Genomic DNA, 17231 nt, shown 5'->3' with positions numbered 1-17231 from the left:
CTATGGGACTTAACTTCTAAGGTCATCAGTCCCCTAGAACTTAGAACTACTTAAACCTAACTAACCTAAGGACATCACACACATCCATGCCCGAGGCAGGATTCGAACCTGCGACCGTAGCGGCCGCGCGGTTCCAGACTGTAGCGCCTTTAACCGCTTGGCCACCACGGCCGGCGGGAGTTTGGTGGCCGGCGGTATGGTTTAAACTCAGAAGAGTGTTCCTGCAGCCACTCTGTAGCAATTCTGAACGTTTGGGATGTCGCATTGCACTGCAGGAATTGCCCAAGTCCATCGGAATGCGCAATGGACATGAATGGATGCAGGTGATCAGACAGGATGCTTACGTACATGTCACCTGTCAGAGTCGTATCTAGACGTATCAGGGGTCCCATATCACTCCAACTGCACACGCCCCAAACCATTACAGAGCCTCCCACCAGATTGAACAGTCCCATGCTGACGTGCAGGGTCCATGTATTCATGAGGTTGTCTCTATTCTCGTACACGTCCATCCGCTCGATACAATTTGAAACGAGACTCGTATGACCAGGCAACATGTTTCCAGTCATCAACAGTCCAATGTCGGTGTTGACTGACCCAGGTGAGGCGTAAAGCTTTGTGTGCACTTTCTGCTTGAGGCACCACTTCCAACAGCCCCTAGTATTCGTATGCCAGTAGTCCTGCCAGCCGTCAAAGAGAACACTGTCAACTGGGGACTACTCCGCTTCCACCTAGCCAACTGGCCCAAAAAACGACGACGCACTCTCAGGTCCAGAGACATCCTCTGCTATTTAGACGTCGTGTGACTGCCCACTCCACTTAAGTTCTGTAAGTCTCTCTAGATCCTTGAACACCATGCACTCCATCTCACCTTCCACATCCATCTACCTCCCCCCATATACATCCTTTACCAACGCATTAAATTCACAGCTCTCCTCACTCACACTGAACACCTCCGAACAACCTACAGCATCCACAAACTCGATTCCAGTAATCCTGTCGTTCCCCTTCCACCTGCGCACCCTCTACATAGCCCCCCAAAGGAACTTCAACCACATCCTTTTGCCAGATCTTGGATTCCACCCGACATTTACCATTCCTACCAACTTTAAACCCCCTCCCCCAACCCGTTCCACCTATCAGGGATCCCTCTCTTTCCCTTCCACATATTTTCCCTCTTCCATCCTTCTTTGTCTCGTCCCTTTCTTCATCAGATTTTAGCCTCACTGATACTTCCTCTACTCCACCCCGTCTTGTATCCTAACAGCCACAACTACCCGATCGATACATCTGCTTCCGTCCTCCATCCATATATCACGCCCATTCTGCCCTCCTCAACTACCAATCTTTCCCTTTCAACCACAGACTAGCTGCCCCAAAGCAGGTCCTTCCAGCTTTAGTAGCAATGAAGTACTTCTTATTAACGTGTTCTGCGTCAACGTTTTTTCATATGTTTTTAAATATTTTTAAATGTAATTTTTTTGTGTTTCTGATTTTCCCTCCCTTTTTTTACAACTGCTTTTAACTAAAAGTAAAGGTCATGTCTCGCATATATAAAACTACCATTTTATTTTCACCCTTGAAAACTTTTAAACTCATTGTAAATATCTCACGTTTCTGTTTATTATTATTTCACCTAGTATTTCTTGCCAGTTGGGTGAAGAGCAGGTTAGCTGTACTAGTGACAGCCCACTCCCCCCTCTCCTCTCATATGGGGTGAGGTGGGATGAAATAATAAAGAAAAAAAGCTCAGTTAAGTACCTGCAGCTCAGCCGTTCCCACTTTGCTAACATTTCCTGCAATTACGCTTTGGAGCACAGTTCCGTGAGTTCGATGCGTAACACAACAGTTCCTATTAAGCAGTCACTACTTATAGAGCAATAGATGCAGTCAGCGACTGTCTGCATAATTACTTTCAGTCATAGTGATCATATCATAGGTTGCTAAGAGGGCAAAGTTATTTAGATTTCATTATATTAGGTATAGGACATCAACTACCAGTAACAGACTGTTACCAAAAGTTAAGTAAAGTTTCAATCATAGCTCTTAATAAATGTTTTTGGTTATTTCTTATTGTGCTGCCACAATTCTGCTCTAGTGCTGCCCTGTCAAGCAAGTGTTGAACTGGTAATACAAGGATGCAACCTGCCACTGATTTTAAGAACTATAGCAGTAAACAAGTTTTCTCCTACCGTTAATGTTTGGGCTCAATTAAGAGTGGCATTCAGTTACACATCATAACAACCCAAAGAGCTGTTCAAGAATAAACCAGGAGAGGTAGGAGAGTTCTCCAATTCCTTGTGTTCCTGTTTTCTGCCAACGATAAGGAGCATTCCCCTTGGTCCCCGATTGTAAATGCACGTTGTTCTCACAGTGTCGTTTCTACAGTGTCATTTCGAAGAAGTAGAATCACGAAGAAACAAATACTACATTCCTACCATGGCTGATGTGGTAACACTGCACTCGGTTCACGCAGCATGGACCTACAAATCTCGCTTGTGTCCAACAATGAAGCTCTTTCTTCTACTTCGCTACCGTATTATGTAGTATCTCAAAGGTGCTGAAGCAAATACGGAAGGATGCCAGTTTTTGACAACGTCTGCCGATCGAGAAGTGGAAGAGGTAAGTAAAGAAGGTGGAGGGGCACATAATTAATGTGCCCCTTCAGCAGTACTTTTGCTGCTCTCAAGTTGTAAAACGATTTCCACAAATTAAACACGGTAACATTTAGTTACCTTATCGATTACGACTCAGCTGCTAAAGTTGGTTCCAATGACATAATCAATAATCTTGTTTCACTCAAAGCAAGGAAATGCAATGTAAAATTATAAAAAGCACAATTCGTGGAAAGGTATATTGTCGCAAGCCTCAATTATAGACTTTTTAACACGTTTTTCTTAAGTCGCGTTCTTATCTGTCTGCTTGGTACAGGTTTTGTAGTTGATTTTAAACAAACTTCCTAATGCGCAAGAGATTTGAAATTTTTAATCACCTCAGAAATGCATGGCAATGCAATATTAACCCTCTTTCTCATCGGTCAGTTTGGTAGCGGTTGGGATGAGGACGAGAAAGGTTGGTAATGCCTGGGATCTCGGCTGCCCTGCAAAACCGGTGCGTTGTGTATAGTATCAGAATGTGTTTCAGGGCTGTATGCGAGCAAGCGAACGGGTACGGATGGGCGAGGAGAAGGGGCAACAGGGAGTAGGCGATAGGCAGAGAGAGGGGGAAGATGAGATCTGAGCAACATACGTGACATACATGTACTTGGCTGCAGGTAAAAAGCCAGCATTATTTTAAGAAATACAGCAATCAGCAACATTTTTATGTATTTTTATTTATGCCTATAAGAGTTTCAGGCTTTCAGGCATGTTCAATGGGCGTAATGCATATTTAATCTTCAGTTAGTACGTCTCTAAGAGTATCAGTTCGATATGGATTCTGCTGCTGGCTTGTGAAAATTAACATTTTGTTTATCTACTGTTTCTCGCGTGTTATATTTCAATGTATTACTTGTTAGATGTACTTACTTTCCACTTACAATCATGGGACAAACACTTTTTCTTTGCGTATCGGGCAGAAAGAGAGCGGCATCTGTCATGTTGCCGACTGGCATGTTGGGTTGCATCGGAAAGTCACGTTTATGGTCAGAATTACATTTTGCTTACAGGATTCGGAAAGTACTGTTGAAGTCAGTTTGGTGTTAGTGAACATTAACTAAAATAAACAGGACAAGATAAGCGATAAAGAAATTCGACAGACAACGAAATCCACGCAAGAAATTTCGAAAAATGAAGAAGTTATTGCTTCATCTTGATATCTGCACAGTTTGCGAAACATCTGATGGCGTTAATGCGACACAGCCAAAATTGTCGGAACCGATCGATTAGCTCAGCGATTTCTATCTGCACACCGTGCAGACGGCTACCGTGACCTACATGTACAGGGACGAGGTACAATGTGTGTGAAGGCAACTGGCTGCTGAACAGACAGGCCGCTGCAGGCGGCGCGAACAGCTGAGCCGTGGCGTGAATCACGCCGCAGACGTCATGCACTCTGCGAGATCCGGCTCAAGACCAAAGACCTTCTGGTAGGCGCGGAGGCAGGCGCAGACAGTGCAGCACACGGCGGAACTACACTCATGCTCATAAATTAAGGATAACTTCAGAATGTGGTGCCACACAACGTGGCACTACACAAAACTGGCGCTAATTGCATAAGCACATAGGGAACACACACGACACAGAACTGTAAGTCCACGGTGTTGGTGATAAGTTGAGAAAACAATCCCGAAACACTTGTGGTACAAAACTCCACTGTTTCCTGCACATGTATCCGACATAAATATGGGATATGATCACCATGCACACGTACACAGACCGCACAACGGGTTGGCATACACTCGATCAGGTGGTCGAGCAGCTGCTGGGGTATAGCTTCCCATTCTTGCACCAGTGCCTGTCGGAGCTCCTGAAGTGTCATAGGGGTTCGAAGACGTGCAGCGATACGCCGACAGAGAGCATCTCAGACGTGCTCGATGGTGCTTAGGTCTGGGAAACAGGCAGGCCACTCCATTCGCCTAATATCCTCTGTTTCAAGGTACTACTCCACGACGGTAGCTCGGTGGGGTCGTACGTTATCATCCACCAGGAGGAAGGTGGAACCCACTGCACCCCTGAAAACGCGGACATACTGGTCCAAAATGACGTCCCGATACACCTGACTTGTTACAGTTCCTCTATCAAAGACACGTAGGGTGTACGTGCACCAATCATAATCCCACCCCATACCATTACACCACGACCTCCATACAGGTCCCTATCAAGGATATCAAGGGGTTGGATTCTGGTTCCTGGTTCACGCCAAATGAAAACCCGGCGAGAATCACTGTTCAGACTATACATGGACTAGTCCGTGAATATAACCTGGGACCACTGTTCCAATGACCATGTACTGTGTTCTTGACACCTGGCTTTACGAGCTCTCCTGTGACCAGGGGTCAGTGGAATGTGCCTTGCAGGTCTCCGGGCGAATAAACCATGTCTGTTCAGTCGTCTGTAGACTGTGTGTCTGGAGAAAACTGTTCCAGTGGCTGCGGTAAGGTCCCGAGCAAGGCTGCCTGCAGTACTCCGTGGCCGTCTGCTGGCACTGATGGTGGGATATCGGTCTTCTTGTGGTGTTGTACACTGTGGACGTCCCGTACAGTAGCGCCTGGACAGGTTTCCTGTCTGCTGGAATCGTTGCCATAATCTTGAGATCACACTTTGTGGCACACAGAGGGCCCGTGCTACGACCTGCTGTATTTGACCAGCCTCCAGTCGTCCTAGTATTCTACCCCCCATTTTCAACACACAGTCACCATTAACAAGTGTGAAAACGTCTGCACACTTACTCGCTGCACCGTACTCTGATATGCACCAACACACCTCTGAGTATGTGGACTGCTTCCAGCGCCACCGTTCGATGACCGCAGGTCAAATGCACCGCATGGTCATACCCCGAGGTGATTTAAACCCGCAAACCGCCCACCAGAGCGTTGTTTCACCATGTATCAGCATTGTCCTTAATTTATAAGCATGAGTGTATCAGCCAGTGGCAAGGGACAAAATCCACGTGCGCGGGCACACTCAAATTATATACAAGGTGAATCAGAACTCTACCGACAAACCTTCAGAGGGAGTTCGTAGTATGAACCAAAACAAAAACAAAAAATATGCAGCAAACAAATTCAGAACTACAAGCACTTGTCGATCTCCGCTACAGCTGGACGCATCTATTCTACTGATAGCACTTGTTCATCTTCGCCAGCCGGCCGCTGTGGCCAAGCTGTTCTAGGCGCTTCAGTCCGGAACCGCGCTGCTGCTATGGTCGCAGGTTCGAATGCTGCCTCGGGCATGGATGTGTGTGGTGTCAGGTTATTTAGGTTTAAGTAGTTCTAAGTCTAGGGGACTGATGACCTCAGACGTTCAGTCCCATAGTGCTTCGAGCCATTTTTTAACCATCTTCGCCACTGTGAAACATCCCTTCTACTAGTGAACTGCTCATATCTCTTAAGGCATGTACTGTAGTTTAGAGACCATGTTTACCAATCATCTCTTCCTTGTTTCTGTCCATACTACCACGTCTCAAACTTTGTTGGTGGAGTTCTGGTTCAGGTTGGTATACGAGGGGCGTTGAACAAGTAATGAAACACATTTTCTTTCTGAAAGCATGTTGCTTTTATTCAGGATTCCAATACACCAATTTATTCTTCACTCTTTTGGCCACAAAATCCTGTTTTTCAACATAATCTCCGTTCAATGCGACGGCCGTACGCCGTCTTACTTGGACGTCCTGTACGTCCGCATGGTATCACTCTATTGGTCGACGTAAGAGCCAATGTACTGCTGCATCAATAGCCTCCACTTCATCCACGTACCGCTTCCTGCGGAGTGCATCCTTGATTGGACCAGACAGATGAAAGTCTGAAGGTGCAAGAGCGGGGCTGTGGGATGGACGAAGAAGAACAGTCCAATGAACTTTTGTGAGCTCCTCTCAGTCGCGTAGACTTCTGTGACGCTTCGAGTTTTCATGGAGAAAGAGAAGTTCGTTTGCATTTTTGTGGCGATGAACACGCTGAAGTCGTTTTTTAAATTTCCTAAGAGTAGCACGGTTCACTTCAGAGTTGATCGTTGCCCCGTGAGGGAGGACATCAGACAGAATAACCCCTCCAGAGACCCAGAAGACCGTCACCATGACTTTACCGGCTGAAAGCGCTGTTTTGAACTTTTTCTTCGGAGGAGAGGTGATGTGGAGCCACTCCAAGGATTGCCGTTTCGTTTCCGGTTGGAAGTAATGAACTCATGTTTCATCGCCGGCGACAATGTTCGAAAAAAAATTGTCACCGTCAGCCTCGTAACGCACAAGCAATTCCGTACAGATGGTTCTTCGTTGCTCTTTACGGTCTTCTGTTAGTGGGGCGAGGAATCCAGCGGTCACATATCTTTGAAAAAGGTAGGAGGAAGGAAGATTGGCTTTAACATACCGTTGGCATTGAGACCCTTAGAGACGGAGCACAAATGGCTCTGAGCACTATGCGACTTAACTTCTGAGGTCATCAGTCGCCTAGAACTTAGAACTAATCAAACCTAACTAACCTAAGGACATCACACACATCCATGCCCGAGGCAGGATTCGAACCTGCGACCGCAGCGGTCGCTCGGTTCCAGACTGTAGCGCCTAGAACAGCACGGCCACTCCGGCCGGCAGAGACGGAGCACAAACTAAGATTGTGTGAGGATGAGAAAGGAAATCGTCCGGACCCTTTCAAAGGAACTATCTCGGCATTTGCCTCGAGCGACTTAGGGTAATCAAGGAAAACCTAAATCTGGAGGGCCGGACGCTGGTTTGAACCGCCGTCCTCCCGAATCCGAGACCAGTTGTTAACTACTGTGCCACCTAGCTCGATACACACTTTTGAGTACCCTAACTGTTGGACGAGTGTGTCAACACAACCAACGGAGACGTCCAGTTGAGCAGCTAGGTGTTTGATTGTGATCCACAGACACCTACAACCAGAATGTCCGCATGTTCCAACATTGCACGCGGGAGATCGGACAAGTTTGTGCGGCCTTGTTGCGGTGATGACAGACACCTGGCCCCCTTGCTTCTCTTCACTGCCAGATCTCCTTAGACATTCTATAAACGCCTATGAATATCTGCTGTGCTCTGATTTTCCGCCAAAAGAAACTCAATAATCTCCCTCTGCTTGGAACGCACCTCCGTTACAGACGCCATTTTGAAAGCTACATATAATGCCGCCACGTATCGTAAGTTCCTGAAAATGTAGGTGATCAGGCGGGAATGGGCTCTAAAATACATACTTTAAGAGCTGTGAGCAATTCTTGATCTTCGACACTGTGAAATAAATCTGTTCCACTGCAAGCTCTTTGATTTCCATATTTTGAGAAATGGTTGTATGGACTAAAACAAGAAAAAAGTCCAGTAAACATGCGATCTAAAACGCATACGTTAAAAGTTATGAGCACTTGTTCATTAGAACAGTTGTGTTTCAAAGTAGCGGATATGAACACGTGCTCATAGCTGTTAAGGAATGCATTTAGAGCCCTTGTGTATTAGACACTTTTGTTTTGGTTCATACATCTTAAAATATGGAAAGCAAAGAGCTTCCAGTAGAAGAGTTATTTTTAACAGTATTGAAGATCAGGAATTGCTCATAGCTCTTAAGATACGCGTTTTAGAGCCCATGTTTACTTTACTTTTTTGTTTCGAATGATGATTCCTGTCTTCTCCCTCAATATTGACCATTCCTCCTGGGAAGAAGGGATCGGTTGGTACGGCTCATTCTGAGGCATCAAGGGATCACCAATTTAGTATTTGAGGGAAGCGTGGAGGGTAAAAATCGTCGAGGGAGACTAAGAGATGAATACACTAAACAGATTCAGAAGGCTGTAGGTTGCAGTAGATACTGGGAGATGAAAAAGCTTGCACAGGATAGAGTAGCATGGAGAGCTACATCAAACCAGTCTCTGGACTGAAGACCACAACAATATATTTACATACAGGGTGGTCCATTGATCGTGACCGGGCCAAATATCTCACGAAATAAGCGTCAAACGAAAAAACTACAAAGAATGAAACTTGTCTAGCTTGAAGGGGAAACCAGATGGCGTCATGGTTGGCGCGCTAGATGGCGCTGCCATACGTCAAACGGATACCAACTGCGTTTTTTTTTTAACAGGAACCCCCATTTTTTATTACATATTCGTGTAGTACGTAAAGAAATATGAATGTTTTAGTCGGACCACTTTATTCGCTTTGTGATGGATGGCGCTGTAATAGTTACAAACATATGGCTCACAATTTTAGACGAACAGTTGGTAACAGGTAGATTTTTTAAATTAAACTACAGAACTTAGGTACGTTTGAACATTTTATTTCGGTTGCTCCAATGTGATACATGTACCTTTGTGAAGTTATCATTTCCGAGAACGTATGCTGTTACAGCGTGATTACCTGTAAATACTACATTAATGCATTAAATGCTCAAAATGATGTCCGTCAACCTCAATGCATTTGGCAATACGTGTAACGACATTCCTCTCAACACCGAGTAGTTCGCCTTCCGTAAAGTTCGCACATGCATTGACAATGCGCTGACGCATTTTGTCAGGCGTTGTCGGTGGATCACGATAGAAAATATCCTTCAACTTCCCCACAGCAAGGAATCCGGGGACGTCTGATCCGGTGAACGTGCGGGCCTTGGTATGGTGCTTCGACGACTAATCCACCTGTCATGAAATATGCTATTCAATATCGCTTCCACCGCACGCGAGGTATATGCCGGACATTCATCATGTTGGAAGTACATCGCCATTCTGTCATGCAGTGAAACTTCTTGTAGTAACATCGGTAGAACATTACGTAGGAAATCAAAATACATTGCACCATTTAGATTGTCATAGATAAAATGGGGGCCAATTATCCTTCCTCCCATAATGCTGCACCATACATCAACCCGCCAAGGTCGCTAATGTTCCACTTGTCACAGCCATCGTGGATTTTTCGTTGCTCAATAGTGCATATTATGCCTGTTTACGTTACCGCTGTTGGTGAATGACGCTTCGTCGCTAAATAGAAGGCGTGCAAAAAAATCTGTCATCGTCCCGTAATTTCTCTTGTACCCAGTGGCGGAACTGTACACGACGTTCAAAGTCGTCGCCATGCAATTCCTGGTGCATAGAAATATGGTACGGAATCAATCGATGTTGATGTAGCATTCTCAACACCGACGTTTTTGAGATTCCCGATTCTCGCGCATTTTGTCTGCTACTGATGTGCGGATTAGCCGCGATAGCAGCTAAAACACCTACTTGGGCATCATCATTTGTTGCAGGTCGTGGTTGACATTTCACATGTGGCTGAACACTTCCTGAAATAAAGTAACTATCCGGCGAACGGTCCGGACACTTGGATGATGTCGTCCAGGATACCGAGCAGCATACATAGCACACGCCCGTTGGGCATTTAGATCACAATAGCCATACATCAACACGATATCGACCTTTTCCGTAATTGGTAAACGGTCCATTTTAACACGGGTAATGTATCACGAAGCAAATACTGTCCGCACTGGCGGAATGTTACGTGATACCACGTACGTATACGTTTGTGACTATTACAGCGCCATCTATCACAAAGCGCAAAATGTGGTCCAACTAAAACATTCACATTTCTTTACGTACTACACGAATATGTAATAAAAAATGGAGGTTCCTATTTTTAAAAAAACGCAGTTGATATCCGTTTGACCTATGGCAGCGCCACCTAGCGGGCCAACCATAGCGCCATCTGGTTTCCCCCTTCAAGCTAGACGAGTTTCGTTCGTTGTAGTTTTTTCGTTTGATGCTTATTTCGTGAGATATTTGGCCCCGTCACTATCAATGGACCACCCTGTATTTATACTCACGTGTCCAGAACACCATCAGGTGCACAGCGAGGTCGAACGAATACTCCTGCGGGCCATGAGACGATCACGAAAGCAAAAGAATCAGCATAGCGACGATACGGCCCGTATATTAGCATAAGCTACTGTGACAATGACAAATATTATAGCCCGGCGCCTGGGCATCGGAAACGGCGAAGCTAATCGGCTGTTCACCCGTTACTTTCGGGACCATCTAAGGAAAGTGGTTGAAGGACAGTGAAGCCACGATGAGACGACAAGGTGTTGCACGTCCACGTGACATCACACAACGAGGAAATCGATCGGGGACTTGTCCGCTCTATGAAGCCAGATCTGCAGGCAGAGCACAGTACTGGTGCAGGCACAAGCGTTTCGGAGCACACTGTTCAGCGCACAGTGGGTGAACGTGGGGCTCCCAAGCAGCTAAGCTGCGTGTTCCTGTGTTCACCCAGCGATATCGTCAATTACGACTGCAATGGGCATTGGATCATAGGAAATGGACCGTGGATCAATGGAAAAGTCTCACCTGGACGGATGAATCACGTTTTTTGTTACACTAGATAGGGAGTCGTGTCCAGATACGTCGACATCCACACCAATGGCTGCTTCAAACATCCACGAGGCCGTAGCGGCAGTGTTGTGTTACGGGGACATTCTCCTGGGCTTCCGTGTAACGTGTTGTGGTAAACGTAGATACCACGACCGTTGAGGATTATGTGGACATTATTCCGGATCATCTGCATCTGCCTGGATGGCGATGGGATCTTAAGGCATTATAACTGTCTGTGTCAAAAGGCCAGAATCGTGCTACAGAGGTTTCAGATACATGATAGTGAACTCACACTGATGCCTTGGCTACCAGATTCGCCTAACCTTAACGTGATGGAATACATCTGTTCCGCTATCGCGCACCAGGTCTGCAACCACAAACCACAGGTACATAATTACGGGAACGGCATGGCCTGCGCGTGGACGTTTGGTGACACACACCTCTGGAAACCTTGCGAACGACTTGTTGAATCCATGCCACGCAGAATCCCTGCTTTATTCAGTTTCAAAGGTGGAGCAACATGCTGTCAATCAGATGGTCATGGTCTTTTGGAACATGAGTGTATATATTGCTATGAAACAGTATTATTACCTGACATAATCGAGCTAAGACTAGGCAATTGCGGGAACTACGCTCAGGCGCCTGATAAAGATCGAAATAGAGATAATTGTTGTTTCACGTACGGAAAGCTATCACAGATAACTTCCTAAACTACTCAACAGACATAAGTGGCTGGTTTATCGCACTACTGATAAGGTTTCTGTTTCTTAAAATATTTTTAATTGAAAGAGAAGGAGCTCTATTTCAATTGCGTACTTCAGTTTTTAAGGCACTAAGATAATATCACTTAGCAAAGCTACATTTTTTCATTTCGGAAAATGCGTCATTATTAAGACAGAAAAAAACTATGCACTCACAAAACCAATTTTTTCTCAGAGGAGCCCTACTAACCACATTACAGTCTGCTCTAGGGGGCAGCGTCTATGATTACTAATCATAACGTCCTGAGTCCCTGGTCCGCTCCCAGCCACTGCTTAAATTTTGAATGAAAATGATCAGCAATGGCGACCGAAGACCTTTTATATAAAGAGGCAGGTCCGTTCTGCCGTCGAGCTTTTCAAAGAAAGCGGAGGCGTGAGCAGAGGTTCAGAGCACTCTCTAGCCCTTGCGGTGCAAAAATACCCCTAAAAGGCAGAAGAGTCAGCAATGATCAACAGCAAAAGGATGAAGAAGATAATTGAAACCACTATATTAAAACCACATATGGTGTTTCCGCAGGACATGTAGCCAATAATTGAAAAAATGTCGTGATGATCTCTCCAATAGCAAAAGATTTAGAATTAGTCCGCACATCGTATCTCCCGGAGGGAACTGCCAAGGGGCAGGTGACCTTGAGTAAAAGATTCAGTAACTAATGAGAGCGTAACATTATACGAGTCAGGGCGTGGAATGTCAGAAGTTTGTATGTGGCACGAAAGCTAGAAGCACTGAAAATGAAAATGCAAGTTCTATTTAGATACAGTGGAGTCAGTAGTGTGAAATGGGAAGATTTCTGATCAAATATACGGTAATATCAACAGCAGCAGGAAAAGGTATAGGATTAATTAGTAGCAGGAAGGTAGGACGGAGAGTGAGATACTGTGTACAGTTCAGTGATAGGGTACGTCTCATCAGAATGGACAGCAAATCTACACCAACAAAATAAATTCAGGTACACATACCAACGTCACAGGCAGAAAATGAAGAGACAGACAAAGTAAATGAACACTTTCAGCGGATTATTTAGCATGTTAGGGGAGATGAAAATCTAATAACCATGACGGACTGGAAGGCTGTACCAATCGAAGAAAAATAAGAGTTACAGGATAATACAATCTTGGGAGTATGAATGATAAGGAGAAACACTGAGTTCTGCAATAAATGTCAGGCACAGTGAATATGTTGTTTAAAAATCACGAGAGGATGAAGTATACTTGGAAAAGTCCGGAGACATGGGAAGATTCCAGCTGGATTACATCATGGTTAGAGAGATTCCAAAATCAGATAGTGGACTTAAGGTGCATTCAGGAGCAGTTACAGACTCGAATCACAACTTTGCTGTGATGAAGAATAGTAATATAACTGCGAAGAAAGCAGGAAGTGCATGAAAAGTTGAAATAAATTGAAAAAGAAATGGTACATAAAAAGGTCCAAAGCACTTTCGGTAACATTAAAAGCAAGAGTGGCAACAACAAAACTGCAGTGGAAATTTCACTGTTACATGTACACAACAGAAAGGATAGGTGGAAAGGGTATACTGAAAGGCTCTACGCGGACAGCTTACCTCGTCCCGTGATCGAAGAAGAAATGGGTCTCGATGTGGAAAACGTGTGGGATCCAGTATCAGACTCAGAGTTTAACAGAACTCTGAAACACCTGCGATCGAATAAGGAAGAAGGGAAAGATAACTTTCTCTCAGAATGTCTAAAATCTTTGCGGGAAATGGCAAACAGACGACTATTCAAATTCGCGCTTAGAATCGATGAGGCTAGATATATACCACCAGACTTTCGGACAAAGATCGTTCACATAATCCCAAAGATGGCAGGGTCTGATGCCGACGAGAGCTGTAGCGCAATGAGCTTGCTTAACAGCTCATGCATCCAAGCTCCTGACAATAACAACACACTGCTCTGTAAAACTTAATGACGAGATAGATGAAGTAACGTTACATATTAACATCTCGGTGGAAGTGAACGAAAGTGCGGGAGAATGTTGCCAGAGGTCTCCCAGTCGCCGGCCGTGGTGACCGAGCGGTTCTAGGCGCTTCAGTCTGGAACCGCGCAACCGCTACGGTCGTAGGTTCGAATCCTGCCTTGGGCATGGATGTGTGTGATGTCCTTAGTTTTAAGTAGTTCTAAGTTCTAGGCGACTGATGACCTCAGATGTTAAGTCCCATAGTGCTCAGAGCATCTGAACCATTTTTGGTCTCCCAGTCGTACACAAAAAGCTGGACGTCACGTGGCGTGATATCAGCGTGACTGCAGCGCCAAGTGGGGCTGGCTGGCAACACGAGGCAGCGGAAGGCACGGGAAAAGAGAGAGCATGTCAGTAAGGTAGCTGTTACCGGCGTTCTTCATTACAACATGGCCCGGATACAACATCTGGATGACTTCTGTTGGCGAATCATCGGGAAACTGAAGGACGAAGTGCCACGAGTGTAGCGCAGGAGTTTGGTATTGATGACACCACCGTTTCATGTGCATGAGGAGCTTTATGAACCACAGGCACTGCTGCCCGAAGGAAAGGATGTGCTCGATCACGGTCAACTGCAGCAGCAGATGACCGCTACATTGTGTAGCAGGTAAGAAGGAACCCACGTCAAGCAGTGTGTGCAATTGCAACGACATGTAACACGACCGAAAAGTACGCAATCTCTCCCTCCACCGCGCCACGGCAACTGCATGAGGGTGATTCATTTGCACGACGACCAGAACGTTGTGTTCTGTTGACACCCGCACATCGGCAGCATCGTTTACGATGGTGCCAAAAGCATAGGGCCTGAACCAACCTGATGTGAGGTCGCCTGCTCTTCTCGGATGAGACCAGACTGAGTCTAAGTTGTGATTCTGGTCGCACCCTTATACGACAAGAAGTGAGAACACGTAATGCTTCCAGCAAAATTATGGAAGGTGATCGTTTCGATGGCTTAGGTGTTTTGGTGTGGGGAAGGATCATATTACTGGGCGTACTGCTATCTAAATCTTTCAACGGGCTTGTGACAATGTACTCAACAGCGCTGGTGAACGAATCGTACCTCAAGGACTCCTTACCAGCCTTGTGGCCAGTATGGGATCACGTTGTAAAGCATGCACTACAGTCCTTGGTGGCCATGCACCCTGTTAAGTATTATGTTCCGCCTTTTTTAATGTCCGGAGGACTATCATAAATCGCGGGGACTTCACTGTCGTTATTGTCTTGAAAGGTGTAATTGCTGTTCGTCCAATTGCATATTACTTTCAGTTACCTTCTGTACTACACTGCAGCATTTCTTTCTATGAATGGTCAAACTTTCATCGAGTTATGTTACTTGGCAGTGACAGATCATGTGGATGTTACTTTCGTTCTTAAGTTTTGCACGCTAGTGTGTAAAGACGTTCGGAAAAGAAAACTGAGCGTTTGTTAGATGCCGATAAGCTTGGCTTTAGTTAAGATAAAGCCACCAGAGATGGAGATCGATAAAGTAAGCAAGACGTAAGAGAAATTAAGACCACTTCATACGATTAATGGACTTATAAACAGAGTTCGTCAATGTAACTTGGTGCAAAATGTTCTAAATTCTGAAAAAAAAGAGTAAGCTATAGGGAAAGATGAGTAATAGACGATATGTACAAGAATAGAGGAAGATGAGTAATATACATTATGTACAAGAACAGAGAAAGATGAGTAATATACAATATGTAGAAGAATAGAGAGGTAACGGTAACAATAGAATACCAAGAACGAAATTCTTAGATTAAAAAGACTGTAATGCAGGGATGCAGTCTTGCGTCTCTAATGATCAAGCTATATATCGAAAAAGCGATGGCGGAAATAAAATAAAGTTTCAAGAGTGGGATAAATTCAGTGTGAATGGATATCAATGATAAGAATCGCTGACGACATGTCTGTACTCACCATTCCTCCCCGCTTGCACGCTAGCTTGCATTACTAAATTCTTACTGTTCTTTAATGCCACAAATTTCTTTCCTCCTCAGTTAGATTCAATCCTCTTCATTTATTATCCTACCAACCGATGCGATCTTCAGCATTCCTCTATAGCACTACATTTCACAAGTTTCCATTCTCTTTTTGTCATTACTCTTATTCGTCGACGTTTCACTTGCGTATAAGGCAACAGGCTACTCACTGACGAATGCTTTCACAAAATACTTCTTAACACTTAAATTCATATCAGATGTTAAAATATTTCTCTTTTTCCAGATACGCTTTCCCTGTTATTGCCAGTCTATATGTAATATCTCCTCTACTTTGGACATCCTATTATTTTGCAGCTCAAATTGTAAAACAAGTCAGCTACTTTCAGTGTCCTATTTCCTGATCTAATTCCCTCAGCACCGCCTGATTTAATTCGACTACATTCTGTTACTCGAGATTTATTTTTCTCAGTATTTATCTTTTAGCGTCTTTTCAAGATAGTATTCATTCCATGAAACTGATCTTTCTAGTTTTTTGTCGTCTGACAGTATTACAAGTGTCACTGAAAATCTTAAAATGTTCGTATCTTCTCGCTGAAATTAACCCCTTTCAACATTTCTCAGATCTCTCTCCTAGAGTATGTACTGCTTCAACTGACACCATGAGATGTCCATGGGGTGTGTCGACGTACTGGGCCGTTGAAAGCTACCGGTATATGTCGCTGGGCCTCCAATATTAGGTAAGACTCTTCCTGTACTGACCAGAATATTTCAAGAGGCAAATGAAGAGCTAGAGACAGCTGCATCTCAGCTAGGAGGGCTTTTTCGGGCCCTGAGAAAGTGGCGCCATCTTTCCTTTGTTCTGACCCGCGGCCTTGCTCTCGGCGCGTTGCACAAGCGCAACCCGTAAGGAGCCGTACTGGCTGTGGCGCGGGGCCACGTCAATGCGTGGCGCCTGCTGCTTATGCCGCCCGTGACGCGTCACGGGCATTGTGTTGAAATAGCTCTTGGAGCAACACTGTCGTGTCCAGTGTGGGCCATGACTTAATTCGCGTCACATATGCTGCCGACTGACAGCGATGACCGACGACGACCTGTATCGTGCCTAATGATTTCTATTCTACGAGGTACCAGACAGATATGGACTAACCGGTTATTTTGTGATGTCAGTTTTCAAAGTTAAAACAGTTCTTCAGTATCTATAATTTTACTTAGTTACTTGTTGTTTCCGCTACAGATTACTTTACACTTTAGATTATTTCAACTATAAAACACGATTAGGACTTAACAAAACATGCATATATAGAAGGCTTAGTCATGAAGTATCAACTAACATCTCGAAAAAATCAACCAGCGGCAGTAATCTTGATGGTGGCTCTTAATCCTACCCTGCATACACACTATTCAATGTGACACATTTTTCCAAACGATGGATCACTTGTCGGGGACATTGATTGTAGAAGTCAACGTTTTGGCTGTTCAGGAAAAGTTTCAGCTCGGAATGACTTTGTCTTGCCTCTGTAAATGCCCACGACACAATGAT

At 44.9% G+C, this 17231-nt stretch overlaps 1 protein-coding gene across 2 annotated transcripts in view; it reads right to left on the bottom strand.

The window, feature by feature from the left end:
• LOC126181380 (uncharacterized) overlaps positions 1–17231 on the bottom strand; it is a 673106-nt gene that overhangs the window by 220691 nt on the left and 435184 nt on the right. The window lies entirely within an intron of this gene.

Source organism: Schistocerca cancellata, chromosome 1 (genome assembly GCF_023864275.1).
Source record: "Schistocerca cancellata isolate TAMUIC-IGC-003103 chromosome 1, iqSchCanc2.1, whole genome shotgun sequence".
Lineage (NCBI taxonomy): Eukaryota > Metazoa > Arthropoda > Insecta > Orthoptera > Acrididae > Schistocerca > Schistocerca cancellata.
Note: the sequence above shows the minus strand (reverse complement) of the source record. Positions and strands in the feature narration are given on the sequence as shown.